Source organism: Mus caroli, chromosome 4, assembly GCF_900094665.2.
Source record: "Mus caroli chromosome 4, CAROLI_EIJ_v1.1, whole genome shotgun sequence".
NCBI lineage: Eukaryota > Metazoa > Chordata > Mammalia > Rodentia > Muridae > Mus > Mus caroli.
In genome coordinates this window covers 18,917,145-18,938,430 of record NC_034573.1, presented here as the reverse complement: position 1 = coordinate 18,938,430, position 21,286 = coordinate 18,917,145, and positions in this window count along the sequence as shown.

Here is a 21,286-nt window from a genome sequence, read left to right as displayed (position 1 = left end):
GAGAGGGGAGGAGGAGGAGGAGGAGAAGCTGGCCATGAACATGTGGGGAGGGGGATGTGGATGAAGGGGAGCCAGAGGAGAGGATAAACTAGAGCAAAAAGGCAAGAAAGAGCTGAGAGTGGGAGCAGCCCTTTTATACTGAGTCAGGCACACCGGGTGTTGACAGGTAACCATGGGGCAGAGCCTAGACAAAATCCTAACAGATAATATAGTATTGTCCACAATGACATATTTTTAATGTAGAGTTGTTTATGTCACCTAAACACCCCCTATCTTTCTGTCTGTGTGTCTGTGTATTATCTTGTTTATATGCACACATCTATATACATAGGGGAAAAGAGCCTGAAGGAGTTTCCTAAATGCTCACATCTTTGGGTGATACATCTTTTGTGAGTTTTATGATCTTGGATTTATATTTATATAGATGGGTTGAATTTTTCATACATTCATGCATAATTTTGTCAAAATTTTGATATTCCTAAATACGAATGAGAATTTAAAAACATTATGACTAAAATGGCATGGGTTAAAAATTGAGAGTATAAAAAACTAGGACTATATTAACATCATCCTACATATATTTTCAAAATTGATCTTATTTCCATCTTATTACCTTATTTACCATACTTATTTAAAATAACATAGGTAGCAAAAGGTGGCCTAGTTGGCCATCAATGGGAGGAGAGGCCCTTGGTCTTACAAAGATTCTATGCCCCAGTATAGGGGAATGCCAGGGCTAGGGAAGCAGGATGGGTTGGGGAACAGGGGGAGGGGGGAGGGTATAGGGGATTTTTTTCTTTTTGGAGAGGAAACTAAACAAGAGGATAGCATTTGAAATGTAAATGAAGAAAATATCTAATAATAAAATAAAATAAAATAAGGCTGAAAATCAGTATTTTGTATAGGAGCCAGGAACCAATTTATATGCCACATTAACTATGAGCTGTTCATTCATTCTTATTTCTTATTACTCATATTTTAGGAATATTTCTAAACAGAAACTTTCTTGCCAAATGTAGAAACCATGCTTACCTTTAAAGCTGCATTACATCTATAAATACGCTGAAGCCAAACTTTTTTACATTAAAATAACAACACTTTCCAGGTTTTCAAATATTATTTTGCTCTGCACTCCCCAAACCAAGAACGTCACAAGCCTCCTCTGTGGATGCTGCTGGTCAGTTTACTAGGACCGGTATTTCATACAAGAGTCTTCTGTAATGCTGAGTTACTTGTAACATCAAAGCGCCAGAGATATCATCTCTTCCTCCCAATAGCTCATGACCTAAAAGGCTTTTCTTTTTATCTCTGTTTGAACGAAGAACATACTTTAAAAAAAAATTGAAAAGATTACAAGCATACTGTACATCATGTAAAATAGCCTTAAGAGAAACACCTTAGGTTTTGCTTCTATCCACGAAGGTTTTTCCTCTATTTTTAAGGCTTAGATTTTTCATTATTTTTTGTAGATAAAAGAAAAACTTGTTAGGAACTAATTAAAAAGAATCAGAATATATGTATGTATGTGTGTATATATATATATATATATATATATGTATATATATGTATATATATATGTGTGTGTGTATGTATGTATGTATATATTTGTGTGTGCTATAGCATATATATGATGTATTTATTTCTAGCATATACAAAATATATGTGTATAGCATATATGGGATATGCATGTTTAGCATATATATGAAATAAATGATGTATACATAGAATATATGATTTCTATGTATGCATAGAAAATGCATTGTATGTGTATAGAAGATATATGTATATTATAATTTTTATATAATATATTCTGAGTGTATAGAATATATGCAATATGTATATATGTTTGTATTTCAGTAAGCAGAAGATCTAAAATTGTGTCGTTTCAGAGAAAAGTATGAGTAATTAAGCCTTTCTTTAGTCTTGCCTTTTAGAAATTAAGGTATGTATATTTTTTTATCAGACTTCATTCATTCGAAGTTTAGGAAACATTGTCTAGGTACTTCTAAAAGAAAGGGTGTTTGCAATAGAGATAAAGCCCCAGAGTGATGAGAGATTCCACTGTGTCCACTAAAGCAAGGCAAAGATACACAAAGTTCACAACATAAATGGAGAACTAGGGATCTCCCCTGCATATGTTATCTGGATGTTAATTGGACCCTTACCACCCCCTTACAACATGTGGGAATTTGCTTAATCCTATTATTTCTACATGAATGGAAATACATTTATGCACGGTTTTTAACAATAATTTCAAGTATTTCCAAAAATTGTAGTATTTTATCTTGGACTATGGAAATAAATTTGTTTTTTAAAACTATTTTGGAATATCTTATTATTTTATGGTGTTCATGTGACTGGGTGTTTGCTTGCATGAATGTCTATGTCCCATTTGCTTGCAGTGCCAGAAGGAACTGGATCTCCTGAAACCAGAGTTACAGATGATTCAGAGCCTCCATTCGGCTCCTGGAAAGAGAAGTTGGTCCTCTGGAAGAGCAACCAGTGCTCTTAACCACTGAGCCACCTCACCAGCTCCACATATTTTAATATGAATAATCCGTTCTATAATATTTATACTCTGATAAATGCAGAGTTAGACACATCCTCTCCCATCGAGGCCAGACAAAGAAACCCTGTTTGGAAGGAAATGGATTCCACAGTCGGGCAACAACTTTAGGGCACAGCCTCCTCTCCAGTTGTTGGGGAAATGGGAACTCACATGGGGACTCAGCTGCAAGTCTACTACATGTGTGCTGCAGGCCTTGCTCCAGCCCAAGTATGTTCTTTGTTTGGTAGCTCAGTCTCTGAGAGCTCCCAGAGGTCCAGGTTAATTAATGTCCTGTGGAGTTCCTATCCTCTCAGGGTTTCTTTCCTTTTTTGAGCGTGTGTCTCTAGCTGCATGTGTATCAGAAGATGACCTAGTCGGCCATCAGTGGAAAGAGAGGCCCATTGATCTTGCAAACTTTATATTCTTCAGTACAGGGGAACGCCAGGGCCAAGAAGTGGGAGTGGGGGGAAGGGGGTGGGAGGGAGGGTTTGGGGGACTTTTGGGGTAGCATTGGAAATATAAATGAAGAAAATACCTAATTGAAAAAAAAAAAAAGAACAGGGTTTTCAATCCTTTCCCCAAACTCTTTCTAAGAGTCCCAGGCCTCTGTCCAATGTTTGGCTGTAGGTATACGCATTTGCTTCAGTTAGCTGCTGGATAGAGGCTCTCAGAGGACAGTTATGCTAAGCTCCTGTCTGTAAGCATAAAAGAGTAGTATTAATAATGTCAGGAATTGTTGCTTGTCCATGAGCTGCCCTTTATAAAGGTGATTATAGAGCGAGAAATCAAGGGAAAATACAGCAAAGGCACAACAAATCAAATATTAAAATGCTCTAGGTTAAGATTATATGTGCATTGTTTTAGTGGGACATACAGGTTGCTTCTCAGTGAAGCTAAGATCTGGAATTTCTTAGGAAGAAATGTTAGACTAGGATATTGTGAATTGAGAAATGAGACATTTAAAGACTTGTGACCTTCAGGATACCACAGAAAAAATGTGCATGGAGAAAGTCTAAGAGGTATAACTAAATAACCTTCCAATATGATATTTTGTAAGAAAAATGTTTATATACTGTAGTTAAACTTGAATATATCTAAATTATGGTCCTTACAATTTGAGGATTGTAGGCATGTGAGTAATAATTGATTTGAAATTTTAAATAATCAGTTACTTATCATTGTATTGATTTGTAGAAGATTGAATAAAGGAAATCACGTAATTCTAAGTACAACTTAGATATGAATAGATTCTTCCTTAGAAACTAACGTTTCTCATGATTCTTCTCCCAGACTCCTAATATCAGAGATATGTATGTAAATGTAGCAATATAATTCACATCATAATGTTTCAAGTGCTGGAGAGGGAATTCAAGAAAGCATCCATTTTGAGAAATATATATGCATCCCTGGCTAAAAAAAAAAAAAAAAAAAAAAGAAGAAGAAAATCAAAGCCCTTAAAGGTGGCTGTGACAGTTATGTCTTAAAGGATGGAAGAGTCTTCAAAATGCATTATCTGGATGAAAAGGAATAAACACATATAATGGAGATGGTAAAGCTAATGTGGTTTGATATAGCTCATGTGCCCACGAGGAAGTAATTGAGGCAGAACTCGAGTCATGCTGGGTGATGCTCCGGAATCATACGTGATTGGTTAACCAAAACTTATAGATTAATTTTCAATATACAGGCAGTGTGAGAATACTGGTAATTAATACATAGTATATTGACTGTTGCAAAAATAACATAGATACATTGTATATAGAACATATTGGAGAATATAATGTTAGAATATTATGGGAATCCCAGCAATCAAAAACAAGAATGACAAACATTCTTCCCAGATGTACACTGACTGAGATGTTAGCTGTCAGAATGAAATTCTTCATAACAATGTTTCAGTCATCAACGGTGCACATATGCTGCAGTTATCCTATGAAATTATATACTCTAGTGGCAATGAAGTTATCTTAGTCTGAGAACACACACTTTGATGTGTGCACAATGGCAAAAATCACTAACTGCATGTTTGTCAGAATGTGTTATCATTAAGTGAGATACAGATTAAGTGAGATACAACATGGCAATGGGAATTGGCAAACATGGATATCATATTTGAACACTCTATCTTCGTCAGTGAGTGGCATCAAAGATACACAAATCTACACATGCACATTTTCACACACAAAAACAGAGGTGAGACACACACAGAGACAGATAGGAACAGAGAGAACGAGGAAGAGATGGAAAATGAAGAAAGAAACGGGGTAGATTTCTAAGTTCTTCATGTCTGTATGATTTGTTCATGAGTTTTAGTTCAGTCTTTGGATAGGTTGCAATAAATAAGGAATTGGAAAGTCACTACATTTTGATTCTGAGGAATTAGGAAACCTTGCTCAGCAGCAAAGCCCTCTGTGTGCAGGTTTGCTGATACAGTGAGATTCTAGTTTTCACTGTTGAGTGATTAACATAGTCTTATGATGGAATATCATGTTTATTTTTGATTTAGTACTTATGTTGGGGACAATGTATACCTTGCCTCCCTTGACATGATTTCTTCTCATTGCCCTGCTTAAGGGCATTAAAGAAGAAAGTTTGACCATTAAAATGTATTGTGGATCTAGAGATGGACTTCGTAAAGAAAGTACATGTATCCTATTGAAACATCAGTGACAGATCATAAAATCTTCTAAAACTAATGAACTTGATAGTTTAACATTAATGCAGGTTGATTTTATTTGTTCTCAGTAGCAGGAATATTTATCTATAAAGACATTAATTTTTCTGAATGCCTAGACAATATTTTCTTGTCTGTACTGTATTTTTAAATTCATAAGTTCTTGAATGCTACAAATAATAGTAGAATCTAATTTTTAGTGAAGCTTAATACAGTTGTGACAAATTTAGGTTATAATATAGTTTCAAGATATGTCAAATAAAATATATGATAAACATACATACAAACACACATATGTATATATATATATATGTGTGTGTGTGTGTATACATATGTATATATTATATGTCTACTTTAAGACCTGTTGTGAAACTGAATTCAGTGATTCTAGAATTTTACTTGAATTCCTGATTTTATTATTTATTGAAAGTAGTCTTGAAATAAGTTTGGTTTCATTAGCAATGAGGCCTTATCAAGCTTTGTGAGTTCAAAGCCAGAGGGATCTACATAGCTATGTATCTGGCCAATCAGAATTGCATGGCAAAACTGTCTCAAAAGCGGGAGAGTTATCCATATTATGATTATTTTCTATTTTTTTCTGCGCAGAGGTTTTGTACTTTTTTTTGGGTCAAATTTAAACTTTCTTCATTTATAACTACCAAAAGTAACCTGTGAAATCTAATATTATCTTAGCTTTTTAGAATACAAACATCTTTAACAGTGCCAAATAATTCTGATTAGATTTTTTTTTAAAGTATATTTTACATTTTAACAAAGTTAATAATTAGATGATGGGCTCTGATGTTATCCTAATTGATATCTGTGTAAACACACTCAGAGACATTTTACAATTACTTAAAGTGTTTCTCTTTTAACTTAATCAGGTCATCCAAGGTTCTCAAAATACAACTTAACACTTTGATGAGAAAGTTTATCTTTTAAAGGATACAAAAAGAAGCAAATAAAAGGAATAAATGATTTTGTATATATTTAGTGGTAGATGGTAGTGTATTTCTGCAGATATTCATGCATGAGCCAGAAATCTTAGATACCTAGGAAATACTACCTTGGGTCAATTATAATATACTGAAAGCTTGTAAATGTGTGCTATTGTGCATCAGAGGGACCATGCGAGTAAATTATGGGTGCTGAGTGCTTGGCTCTTAAAGGTTTTTCCTATAGAAGAATATTTTTTTATTTGTGTCCTTCTAATATACTAGAATTTACCCCTCTTGCCTCTCATAAAGTAGATGGGACATCAGTCAGCTCATTATAGAAACAAGTGTGCTCTGTCCGCAAAGCTGGATGGCAATGCTTACCCGGCACTGCAGTATGGCTGTCAAGTATGCTTCATGGGATGGTAATTTAAGTTATGTCTAGGCTATAGTTTTGTAAAGCTAAGCCAGTATCTGATGCAGTCTAGAAATATTTTCTTGACATTTTACTTTGAAATTGAAGTTTTAGGGGAAAAACTTTTCAATTCTTTACAAATTTTCATTAAAAGCATCCTTCCTAAGGATTTTACTGAGAGCACCCACCTCTGCTTTACTGTGTCTAGTTCAACAAGAGGAAACCACAATTATTTATAGTCCTGCCTTCTGGGAAACAGGCTCTTCCTCATAAAAAGATTTGAATGTAAATTGGTGGTATGAATACCAATAAAATGAACTAATAATTCATATAATTTTCGCCTTTTTCAGCAGCTTGGTGTCTTTCTATATCGTAGATTGCAGCAATATCTTTATAGGCAATATAATTTCTTCTTTGTACTTATTTATATCTTATTTAGAGATGTTCATTTTGATAGTTACAAGCTGTCAGTGGTAACATTGCTGTAGACTAGCATTGCAATGTTCAAAACTATGCTCCTGATTTTTAAGGTCAAATCCTGCTGATACTGTATTTATAAATAAAGCTGTATCTGATGCTGCTCATTTGTATATGATTTGTCCCTTTTTTGTCACAATAAAAAGAGCATTTTTTTTTAAATTATGGAATAACGTATAGTACAACAACCCAGAAGTCTATGTTGTAAACTATTTGCACATTTAAGAAGGAAACTTGACGTTAGGATTAGTGCATGGCATTGCAAATTTTGGAAGAATACATTATTTTTTGGTTTGTTTTGTTTCATGTAATGGAAAAAGATATAAAATAATTCATGTGACTTTTTCTTTTGTTTACAAAGTGAAAAAAATTTGTGAGGCTGATTTATATATTCTAAAACTCATAATATTACCCTTTAGTATGAAGTTATGTTTTGGCACATTTTGTATGTAGTCTAAGAGCAATAGTAAGTTTGCATCTCAAATTAAACTTTCATATATGCTACAGGGTCAGCACATAGGGGAAATGGACACTAGACATAGGAGATTCTGATAGTGGTTTCTCGGTCTGCAGCATTCCATGCCTGAAAACTGCAGGAATGGGCTTATTTTGAAAGCATTTACCAGCATGCTCATGGCTCTAACTGAATTATGGGTGCAGATCCATTCTCTATAGTAGGCTACTCCTTCTGGCTTTCTCAACAACACTTCGTGAATCAACTTAATATCTTCTAATTTGCCACATTTATTTTCCTAAAAAAAAAAAAAAAAGAAAGAAAGAAAGATTAGAAAATAATATGTGTACAAGTCCCAAATTATTTTCTTAACTTTCTGGTATCTTCACATGTGTGTCTCAGTGTGTGTGTCCATTAAAAACAGCTGTTAGAAATTTAATGTAATATTTTTAAAATATAGTTTTTCCGTGGTAGTACAATGGTTAATAATATTTTCAAAATTTCAAAGAAATAATCACCCAGAGCCAGATTCACATTTTCCTATAAGACATCCTATTTAGTTCTTTTCTTCTCAGCTATGCAGTTCTGTGAATTTGAATCCAACAGAGAAGATGTAGTTTTCATATAACTATGAACCATAATCATTGTAATGGGATATTGTAAGGCTGGGCTGTGGTCATTTCTGCAGTCAGCAGGAACTCTTTAGAGGCATGCAAGATAGAGGGCACCTGTGGTTCACAGAGTCTCAGTATTCTCAGTATAGAATCAGTACAAGTCAAGATATTCAGAAATCAATGATGAAAAGGATGCAACTTACCAAACATGATCAAACACAACAAAGAAAAAATTTAAAGGTTATTGAAGAAATACTTAGTCCTAATGATGGTCTAGAAACAGAGGCTGAATAAATTACATACATGAACATAAAATTTAACTATCTGAAAGATTTGGTATATTTATTTTAAGTAAAAACATCGACTTTTTGATGTCAAGAATTATAATGTCCATTTACACCAAATTCTTTGAGAAAGTAACATTGTTATTTATTATATCAAGACATAATATTTCTTCATGAAATATTAAAGATATGGGAGAATTCTGGGTAGAAATGAGATCAAACTTTTGTAACATTGGACCAAACACAAATGATTTTTAGTAAAGTGAAAAGTTTTTTTAAAAGTCAAGACTATCAAGTTACATTAAAGTATATCTTGAATAAAGTATATCCTTAATAATTAATTTGTGTTAATATCTTTAAATATGTAAGTTGTACATGCTATTGGCAGAACGGCCATAATAATTCAGTTAAGAGGGAGATATTGATTCTCACCCCATGCTTCATATTGCTTATGTATTCTTCAATACATATTCACACTCATATAAATGTACAAAGGAAACAAACAATGAATCATGAAAACATACTTTTACACATACAGTTATTGTTTTCAATATATAGTTATTGTTATTCTTTAACAATATCTTAACAATATCTATTTTATTTACTTTTATTGCTTTGTTTTTTAAGAGCTCATTTATATGTCCATTGTCATTGTCTTACTTTTTTGATTAAACTATTTTTGCTAAAGATCCACTTTTTCTCTCCTACTTACAATTTAGCAAGTTTCAAGAGCTTTCTTAGTGATGTTTGACAAGACTAGGGTCCTTGCAATGATACAAGGCTTCATTCACAAGGCAAACACATATTTGTCAAATTCCCTCATCACTTCCAATCACTCTTCCCCAATACTTTGACATACTTCCCTCCCAACGTCATGTGCTCTTGTTTCTGTAACCCAGAGTCAATTTGGTGCTACCTGTATATCCAGAGGATGCATCCCTAAAGATGCTGACTCTTTTTTCCTCTAGCCACTATAAACTGCACATAACTCCTAAACTAGAGGCAGGACTTCATTTGCCCCCTTGTCATATGTGCTAAAATTTGAGCTATCTTGATCATACGCAGGTTGTTCAGATATCGTTACACTTTTCTGTGAGTTAATGTATGCAATGGGACCATCAGATGGCAAATGTTCTGCTGCAAGCATCCACTACCTCTAGTGTTTACAATCCTTCTATGCTCCCTTCTAAGATAATCACTAAGCTTTGGGATGTGTATGATATGGGTGTCCCACTTAGAGCAGTGTGCTCCATGTTCCCTTATTGTATGGATGCTAATCATGTGCTGATCTCTGTTGTGATCACTGCTGACTTCAAAAAGAAGTTCTCTGATCAGGGTTCTGATTTGTGCTGATCCATGGTTACTAAGTTAAGATCTTAGCAGAAAGTTTAACACTATGCACATTTCGCCAAGTAATTGTAGTAAGCTCTCACTGGGGCCAAAGACCTAAGTAGTCACATGTCTTTGAATAGTATGAGGCAAAAGTTAAAGAGTGTGCTTAATTATTCTTATAATGTGTACAAAGACTGTACCACACCAGTGGGAATATATTTCCAGCCCTGTTATTATTGTTTTTCAGGGTTCACACCTATGTGAACCTTTTCCCAGTAGTGTGTGTAGAAGTTTCCAATTCTATAATAGCTAGTCAATAGGGAACAAGCTTTGGGTGAGTACCAGCTTGGCTTTCCATGTTCTAGGCCTATTTAGCAAGGAGTTATTACCATCAAATTTTTGGAGGAGAATCATGTGCAGTGGAAATGTACCTGTAATGTTTGGGAAGTCTATGAGGCTCCACCAACCAGAAACTTAAACAATCCATACTTAAAATGAATGGTCTTTTTATTTATAGCCTATGATGTGTGGAAGAAACACTAGAACCCATTATAGGGTAACTCCATTTAAATTCTCCTTATACATTTATGAAATACAGCAACAACAGCTTGAGGTCTTATATGTAACCCTGGGATTTATTGCATCTCCAGAGGATAATTTGGAGGACATATACATTAGTTAGAGGTTCTAAATAGATAAACATCTGCTTTTTATGACTATACTGAAAAGAACTGCCCATATCAAAACTTTCACAACAGTACCAGTGGGTTTGATGTTAACGGTTGCAACTTTGTATGAAAAAGTAGACAATTTAGAACCAGTGTGCAGTAAAACCATGGTTGGCACATTTATGTAACTAGTTTTATTTTTGTATGTGTGTTTTGTTAACACAACAAACTTAAAATATAAATATAAAATATTTCATAGGGTGATTGTAAATTATATTTATCATTCTTATTAAGTTTAAGTTGTCATATAAATCATATAGATTTTTCCTTCTTCATCTGCCACTGACCCTTGTTTCTACCTCATTGTTTCTCACACCTCACATTAGCCTGCCTCTGCTTTCATGTCACATGTACTCTACATCCTCTTTTGTCCACCTTCACATCTTTCCCTCTCATGCCTCCCTTTCTAGTTTTATGATTAACACACTGCCAAACACACACACACACACACACACACACACACACACACACACACACACANACACACACACACACACACACACACACACACACACACACACACACAGAGAGAGAGAGAGAGAGAGAGAGAGAGAGATTTCAACTCAAGGTTCTACATATTTAGATAAAACACATGGTGGTTTTTTTTTTTTCCTTTCGAGTTTGGCATATTTTGTTTGGTGTAATGATCTTTCATTATTTCTATTTCCCCAATGCTGTCACACTTTCATTTATCCCTATGATGATATAAAATTCTATTGTACAAATTTAATACATTCTAATAATTCACTGCTCTAATGATGGACTTATGGATAGATTGGTGCAAATATTGCAGCAATAAATGAGAATGGACTTATGGATAGATTTGTGTAAACATTGCAGCAATAAATGAGAATGTACTGTCTTAATGGTATATCAACATATGCCTTTGGAAGGAATAGATCCAGGAGTCAGAAAACTGGGTCATATGGTAGCTTCAGGTTTTGAGTCATCTACACACTGAGTCCCATAGTGGATTCCCCAGTTTAATTTCCCATCAACATCTTGTAAGGAATTGTCTTTCCCCAAATCCTCGCCAGTTTGTGTTATTTATGTTCCTGATGCCATAGAAATTAATAATTCGGACTAGATTAAAATTGAACCTCAAAGCACTTGTTTCTATTTGCATATTTTTCTATTCTATTTGCATATTGTTGATTGCCAAGAATGTGGAACCATTTAAAAATGCTTATTGGAGTTTGTATGTTATGTTTATTAAACTATTTAATAATTGAATATTATTTTGTGATTAAGTTTTGTTGTATATTCTAGATTTCACCTCCCCATCTTAAAGTTCTATTGCTGCAATAAAATATCATGGTCAATGAGTTGTGAGAGGTGGGGGGTGAAATAGTTTATTTGGCTTATACTTTTATACCCCAGTCCCATGTATAAGGAAGTTGATAAGGTAGGAACCTGGAAGCTTCTCCTCCACTTAAGTCTTTAAGAGTTTTTCCTGTTTAACTCTGGTAGTTTCACAGCTTTCTGTCATATTAAGGTCTTTGGTTCACTTGAGTTGTGTTTTATGCAGAATGACTGACACGGATTTAATTTTACTCCTCCACACACAGGATATCTCATTTTCCAAGCATCTTCTCATGATGAAACCAAACACCAAGTCAGCATTAGCAAGATTAGGAATAAATATAATGAAAGATGTGAAAGCCCTCTACAGTAAAAATTTATAGGCACTCTAGAGAGCAAGGGAGTCCAAGGATCAAAGTCTCAGCTCTACTGCAGTGGCAAATTTTTCCCCAGAGGAGGCACAGAAGGATGACAGAAAACATCTCTGGGTCTAAGTGTGAATCTAAGTGACAGCATGTGCAGAAAATTTTCATCATAGCTTTCTCCCTCTGCATGCTTACAACCTGAAGACTGCTCTCCTACAGAGATTGTTCCTACCAAGGTTAGCTGAATCCACATTCCTGTTCAGCTGTAGATGGCAACCCTGTCTCCTTTTTCCTAACTTATCTATATTCAATAAAGCTACTTCCCTTTTCAGCTATGTGCAATTCAATAAACGTGCCTCCTTGTTCAATTGCATAAAATAAGCACACTGAGCTTCCTAGGTTTTGGTGTCTCGATCCAAGAGCCCAGAACACAGGAGCGCAGCTTTTCTCTGCATGTTCGCCAGTCATTCTTCATTTACTTATTACCCCAAAAAGGAGTGGGGGGGGGGGGGCTTGGCAAAACAGTGGGGAAAGAAACTGGAAAACAGCAACAGCAGCAACAACAAAAACTACAAACAACGACAACAACAACAACAAACAACAGCCCCAAAATTCTAGAAAATGGAAGAACTTTCCATATCAACAGATTGGCAGAATTAATGAAATAATGGCTGTTACCCTACGTAACCTGCATATTCAATGCAATCTCCAGCCAAATCCCAGTGACATTTTTCATGAAACTAGGGAAAGCAACTCCGAAATTCATATGCAAGCATACAAAACTCAAATTCCTCCCTGTAATAACAATGTTAGTAGTATCATCAGATTTCAAATCATACAACTTTTCCATCATGAAAAAAGTGTCATGTCATAGGTCCCCAAACAGGCATGTTCATCAATGAATCATGTATAAAGAATCCACAACCTCACAATGTTTGGAAACAATGTCAAAAACATACATTAATATACCATGATTTTAAAGTAATTTTATATAGATTAAAGTTTAGTTTTTCAGTTTTGCAACTGATACTACATAGAAATTCATAGATAGGTTTTCATATGTAACAGTTTCTAATGGGATATAATACAGATATTCTGGAATAAAATTATGTACACATTTCCAAATCTCCTTGTACAGAGGTCTTGATTTATATTGAAGTTACATATAAATCCCATTTTTAATAAATGTATCTTTTAGATTCTAAATTATCATGTAGCTTTAGAAATAAGATTGCTCTCATAAAAGATTAATCTTATTTGTCATTTGACCAAGTTCCTGAGTAATTTAGAAATCTATTAGTATCATGCCTTGGTTATCTTCCCCACTATTTAGTGTTTCTATCCCTCACAGTGCACAGGCAGAAGTGAATGTCTGAAATGACTGTTTGGTCCTTAGGAGAACATTGTGTTAAGTAGCCTTCCTATATCCCTAGCACGATCACTTGTTCATTTAATCAGTTATTACATATATAGCAACAATTAGAAGATGACAAATAAAAAAGAAAGGTTTTCCACTATAGCTTACATAATTTAAGTAATTTAAAGATATGTGTGTTTAGAAAATCCATGAGTAGTAAGCATACAACAAAGTGCAGATAATAATCAGAATAAGCTGGTAACTTCTAATGGGACTACGTATGAAGCTTTGGAATTGCATTTCAAATCCAAATTATTTGTTTTTCTAGATTTATTGTATACAAAACTCACAGAGAAGCTAGCTAGCTAAGACAGGTAGTTTGAAAATATTTTACCATTTTTCTCTAAAAGAATGTCAGAATGTATTTTTTTAAATGAAAAATGCTAAGTATAATAAAAGTGTGTATTTATGCTCTCGGCAGCCAAATGTGCTTTTTAATGGAATTTAAATAAATGGAATTTTTATGACAAAAAAAGCAACAGTAAAGGCAGTGATTATGTTTTTCATAGTTCATTTGCCTTCTTTGCCCTGAAGACCTTGTATGGAGGAAAATGAGATCCTGAGTGAAGTCTACAATGTCATTGACTCTAAAGAAGGACTCAGAGACCCATTGGTGTTTAATGACCCTTACTGGCCCATGCAATGGGAACTTGTATGATCTTCAAAAATAGATGGTTCTTTGGCAATGTTAAGAAATATTATTTTTGTCAAATTTTAATGCAGTAGACAGACGTTTTTATGCACTGGCTGCTTTTATCTATTGATACTGGAGAGAGAGAGAGAGAGAGAGAGAGAGAGAGAGAGAGAGAGAGAGAGACTTAGCAAAGTTTGATGGAGTATTATTGTTAGCTTATTAATGAGAAATAATATTTTTAATTTGATTACAACCTTAGGGCTTAGTTTAATTGAGAAAAGGAATCAGCTAGAAATAAAAAAATAACTAAAATGTTAAATTTGTTCATGAAAATAGCCTCATTACACAAAAACGCTGTTGTAATTCAGGCTTGAAATTTTGTTCTTGAATACCTCAGAATATATTTTTGTATTCTACCCGCAATAAGAAAATTTTTCTTTCTCTTTCTTTGTGAAGTGATATTAAAGTATTGCACATCATTTTTTCCAAATAACGGTTATTGTATTGGATATTTTGAGAACACACTGCCCTGCATTCATAGTAAAGCTGGGACAAGGAAAAGGCTGAGAGAAGTGCACAAAACTTTTGAATGAAATAAGTTTTAATTGTTGGCTTAGAAGCCTCCAAAATATTGCAAAGGAAAGGTGATGATAACTTGGAGATAAAGTTGGAGAGAAACTAAAAACTATGTTATATTGGTCTATGGTTGGTATTTAGCTCCTTAAATGCCTCTAAACAAGGCTGTGGTAGCTGCTCCATTGATCCAACACGAGAAAAAGCTTACATGTTCTTCATAATTTTAATGGGCTTAAGAAGGTGAGAAGTGGGAAATTGTGTGTTAGCTTTCTTTATGCTGATCGTTTGCATTTGCCATGTCTACTGTCTGAAATGAGTTAAACATACACATTGGAAGATGTGCAGTCCAAATTTCTGTACTTTCATCTCACCTTTTAAAAATAAAACATGATTTGAAAACTACAAGAGATATATGTGACTAAAATTGACATTTCATACAAACAACCCAAGTGAAAATAACAACAGCAGCAGCGGCAACAACAGTAACAACCACCACCACCACCACCACAGCAACAGTGCTGATGATGGATTCAGTTACCTGGAGGTGGGAGAATCAGCAGTGAGTGCATGTACTAGAGTTAATAAATACAATAAAACTCACAAGGAAAACCAGTGAAGTTAAAAGGAACAGGTGGGGGAAGATGAAAAGCAGTCCGAAATAAGGGAATGAATATATTATATATTGATTTTTTTTTGCTCTAATGAATCAGCAAAATTTAACATGAATGTTTCATGATAAAGAATAAAACTTTATATTATTAGTTACATCACATAAATGAAATCTAGACCCTGGCAAAGAACATGAAGGAAAGAAGATGGAAGATGAGAATATTTCTATACACAAAATATGGAAAAATGAATAGTATATAGTTGATGATATGACAGGGATTAAAAATGAAAGCAAATTGTAAAGCCCAAACAGCAATAAATTCTTTAAAAGCAGTGAACAGAAATTAGACCTTGAAACAAATAATGAGTAAAAGGATGGCATGTCTCACTACTTAAGAAATGGGTGACAAACTTTGTAAAAGTTCGTCACTAAGGATCTGAGGCTCTGTACACCACATAATTGTCTGTAGCATGTTGTTGTTGTTTGATGACATCATTCAAAAATGTGTTAACTTTAGAACTCAATGTAATAAATTTCTGATTTATTTTGACAAGTAGACCAATTTCACTTATTGAACAGTTTACTGAAGGGAGGCAGGGAGTAAGGGGCAAGGAATAATTAGATAAGAAGAGAACACTTGACTTAGCTCTGTAAGGCATCCCAAGATAGAAGGCTAAGCTACATCATACTGTAGTTGTTCTCAATACCACTGGACACATGTGTGCAGGTAGAGAAGTGATTCCATTACTGCAGAGGAAATGTACAACACAGAAGTGAGAATTAAGCCTACAGTTTTTATCTGGATGTTATTTCTAAAACATATTTGTAACAACAGATATAAGCTGTGTTGCAGAATTTACCCTTTGCTTGGTATACTAAATTGATCTCAAAACAACTTGACCAGGGCAGGTGAGCTGTCTTGCCCTATATAGGGAATTTGAGGTAGTGTGCTTATTGCCCCCTTTCAGTGGTTTCCCTTAGTTACGAAGGTATTAGACTCTTCTTCATAGATGATAGTCTATTCTCATGTTGAGTTTTCATACACCCTTCAGCCAACAATATATGTTAATCTGATTTTTGTGATACTTTTCTGTGTATCTATACCAAATTCTCTGTTACACTTGTGGAACTTCTCAGTCGTTTTTAGCAGTTGTGGGCATGTAATCAGACAGATAGATGTCTTCAGTGTTTAAACTCAGAATCTCTGGCATGGTGTATCTTTGGTTCATTATCTTTCTTGAACTGACTATACTTCTTTTGGTACTATTTATATCTAATCTACAGGCAAAATAGAACAAGCCCAATATGAATGCAAATGTCTATGATTACGCTCATAATCATCACTTATCACTTCCCAAGTTTATTTTCTTTCTTGTCAAATTCTCATATTACAGAATTTAGTTGGGTTATGTCTTACAAGATGTTCTTCTCATACTAGGTTAGGACAATTGTTCTGTACTTCTTTAGTAGTGTGTGTACACTGCTATTTGAATGAGTCAATCAGTACACAATTTAATGTTTTAAAACTTGATAACTTGTTTCTTCTTTCAAGTAGATAGTAATATGTTTAAGCATAGATGTATGTACCTCTACAATGCAAAATATCGCAAGATATTTGAAATTTTTAATAACAAATAAGTATTTGTTTAATAAGTAGATTTTAGAATGCATGTAAATGCATATATAAATGTGGTTGCTTACATTTTCCCCATTTCTTTTTGTTTTAAAATATCTTTTTTATAATTGTGGATTATTATTTTTTATTAATCACTTTATTCATTTACATCTCAGATGATATCTTCCCTTCTGGTTACCCCTCCCCCTCCACCAAACCCTTCATCTCATCCCAATCTCCCCCCTCCCCTTTGACTCTATGAGTGTGCTCCTCTGCCCACTCACACAGTCCTGCCTCACACCTCTCCCTTCCCCCTACACTGCGGCATCAAGCCTCCCTCCCCTCCTATTACTGTCAGATAAAGCCATCTTCTGTTACATATATATGGAGTCCTGACTCTGTCCAGTATATTCTCTGGTTGGTAGTTTAGTCCCTGGGAACTCTGGATGGTTGTCCAATTAGTTGATATTGATGTTCTTATGGGGTTGCAATCCCCTTCAGCTCCTTCAGTCTTTTCCATTGCTTTTCTACTGGGTTCTGAGTCTCAGTCCAATGGTTGGCTGTAAGTATCTGCATCTGTGTTGGTCAGGTGCTGGGTAGAACCTCTCAGGGAACAGACATATCAGGCCCCCATCAGCAAGCGCTTCTTGGCTTCAGTAATAGTGTGGGGGGTTGGTGTCTGCAGATGGGATAGTCCCCTAGGTGGGGTGGTCTCTGGATGGCCTTTCCTTTATTCTCTGTTCCATTTTTCTTCCTGTCTTTCCTTTGGACAGGAACATTTCTGGGTTAATACTTTTGAGATGGGTGGGTGCCTCTATCCCTTTACTGGGCTGTGCCTATCTACTGGAGGTGTTGTCTACAGGTTGTATCTCTCCTTTACAGCGTGAAATAATAAAAAAGCAATCTATGCTATTGCTGGCAAGGCATTGGCCTGTTTTCATCTCATGGAGACTTTCTGACCCAGAGCTCTGAAATCTCTCCACTCAGCTCACTAAGTTTCCTTACCATGTCAGCCCCATGCTTCCAAATTCCAAGAAGTGCTTTTTGGGATCCACTTCTTGCAAAGCCACACTTTGCCATTGTACCTTTCTCTGTGGAACCCAGTTGAATCGCCATGTGAAGGAAAACACCACACAAACTTAGTTGAAAATCAACAGGTAACTCAATTGCTGGGCACAACAACTAGCATCCTAATCTTGTAAGTCATATTAAATATAAATCGCCATAAACCAGGGAGCCACTTGCTAGCTACATATTGTCCTCCAAGCTGTTCCTGTTCAAAAAGCAAGTATTTGGCTTCTGCCTGCCTCTTCCTCTCACTGATCGGAAGTGTTGCCTAATCCTCGCCCCGTGATTGGTTCCTAGAAATCTTTATTCATTATGGGAAGGTTCATAGGAAGTCAGTTCACTCCTCCTCCCAGGAAGCCCCTCTTGGGGAAGCAGAATCAAAATCAAAATACAAATAGCACCAGGGCCATCCACAACACCCTTTGTTGGGTATTTTGGCTAAATTCATCTCCACTGAAAAGAACTGTTTGACAATCAACTAACCTGTATTGTTGTTCTAATTGAAAGGATCATTTCTTATCAAGTAGTAGTAGTAATGGCAGTCTTATTATGTAGCCCTAACTGGCTTGGGCAAAGAGATCTCCCCGGTGCCAGATTCAAGTTGTGTGCTACCATGCCTGGTCCTTTAGCAGCCCTTTAAGATAAAACATAGAAAAACAAAAAGGACTCTTATAAGAGAAAACTTTCATAAGAGAGGGTTGAATGAAAATTATTCTTTCATCAATGCAGAACAAATTCCATAGCAATGCAGCAGGCAATGTTTTCTTTTATAAAAGCCTTTCATTTATCTCTCTACCAAATTCACAATACTGTAGGTCAATTTTATATGAAGGTGACTGGAGGCGCCTTACGTATCTCACTACTCTAACTTGCTTCACTACCTTGTCTACATATTGCTTAGAAGAAGAGGAAAGAAAGAAAATATGTGGGCTACAATCTGCTCATTGCCTTGCAGATATAGATAAACTGCCATATCTATATCTGTATCTGTGTCTCTATCTGTATCACTATCTGTACCTCTATCTCTATCTATGTCCTTGGTAGGTGTCTTAGTTAGAATTTTTATTGTTGTGAAGAAACATCATGAAAAGGCAACTCTTGTAAAGGTAAACATTTAATTGGGGCTGGCTTACAGTTACAGAGAATTACTCCATTACTATCATGATGGGAAACATGACAGTATCCAGGTATACATAGTGCTGGAGAAGGAGCTCAGAGTTCTACATACACCCTTATCTGAAGACAGCAGAATGAGACAGATACACTGGGCATAGCTTGAGCATATGAGACTTCAAAGCCCACCTCTACAGTGACACACTGCCTCCAACAAAGCCACGCTTAACCCAACAAGGCCACACTTACACCAACAAGGTGTAATTCTCCTCCTGATAGTGCAATTCTCTATGGGCCAAGCCTTCAAACCAATGAATCTATGTGGACCATACCTAATCTAGCCACTAAGATGGACATAATACTAGAAAGAGGATAGATATAAAGTGACAATTTTCCTTCCTATGTACAAATTAAAGAAAGAAAAACAGGAAAAACCATTTTCAGCAAAATATAAGTAATATGACAAGGTCAGTTGCATAAAGGGTGGTATAGTCATACTAACAGAATGACATTATCACAAAAATCCACAACTGAGCAGAGAAAACAAATCTATAATGAAGCTCCCATACCAAACGCTCCTATACATGGAAAGAAAAGATGGTAAGAGCTATAGGACCAAGATACTTGTTAAGAGATAATATGTTTCATACATAGCATAGAATTACAACCTAAAATCCTTAACAATGTGAGTCATCTAAACAAGACATGCACAAGGACAATTTAAGTTGATATCTTAATGTGGCCAGAAATATCTCAATAGACCCTACTCCCAAGTGACTATCTACAAGCAACTAATGGCTGTCTGGAGAGTCAGAGCTAATCTCCTGGAAGGATCCCTTTGATATATCATCCAATCCCAAGTGGTCAGCCTCTAAGCACATATTATCATAGAAATACTAACAAGTTACCTCAGGTTGCATTTACACACACACACACACACACACACACACACACTCACATGAGATAATATTTAAAGATAAAGAAAGCCACGAATTTCATATCTATGGAGTTTATTCACCTTCATTCAGTCAGGAGAGGAATAGCAATTTTTTTTTTTTTAACCAATGGACTTTTTGTGTGATTGCAACTTGGAGTAACACTGATAGAGAAAAGAGTTAAACAATTCAGTTGAGTCCTCATTAAAGGACCTCATATCTCATTCTTTGAAAGTTCCCAGGAAAATACCAAACAAACATCTATTCATTCCAGATAATGAAGTAACTACTGAAAAAATTAACAATTTTATCTAGTTTATATATAGTTATCGGTTGAATCCATTTGCATTTTTATAAATGGCTACTTACAGAGCATAAATGACAGAGGCTAGAAGACCTGTAGTTGAAAATACTGTTAGCTGTTCAATGTCAATCTGGTAAATGAACTACTGTCTTTTAAAAGAACAACAAAATCCTCTCTTAAATTTGTAGCCTTCTCTATAGCCCCCTTCTTTTTATTTCTATTTATTATTGCTTTGAGGCTTATATCATGAAATGAAATTGCAGTTTGTCAACAGCATTTTCTGTACCTATGGAGATGATCATGAGATCCTATTTTTGGTTCAGTTTATGTGACTTGTGCATGTTGAGCCATCCCTGTGTTTTGGAGATGGAACCACTGTGATCACAGTTAATTCCCTTTCTGAAGAAGTTTTGAATTGAGATTTTGGTTTGAAATTTTATTGATAAATTTTCCATTTATGTTAATCAAGGGAGATTGGTCTATAATCTCTTTTTGTGTCTTTTTGGAGTCCTTGGTATCAAAATAATATTGTTTTAGTAAAAAGATCAAAAAAGCATTTCTTCCTTTTAATTTTTTCTTTCTTTGTAGGATTGTTCAAGAACCATCAGAATTTGTTTTTCTCTAAGATCTGAGGGAATACTTCCATCTAGCCATGAACTTTTTTTTTTAATTTGAGAAATCTTTTTTTATTAGATATTTTCTTCATTTACATTTCAAATGCTATCCCAAAAGTTCCTTATACCCCCCCCCACCCTGCTCCCCTACTCACTCACTCCCACTTCTTGACCCTGATATTCCCCTGTACTAGGGCATATATAGTTTGCAAGACCAAGGGGCCTCTCTTCCCAATGATGACCGACTAGGCCATCTTCTGCTACATATGCAG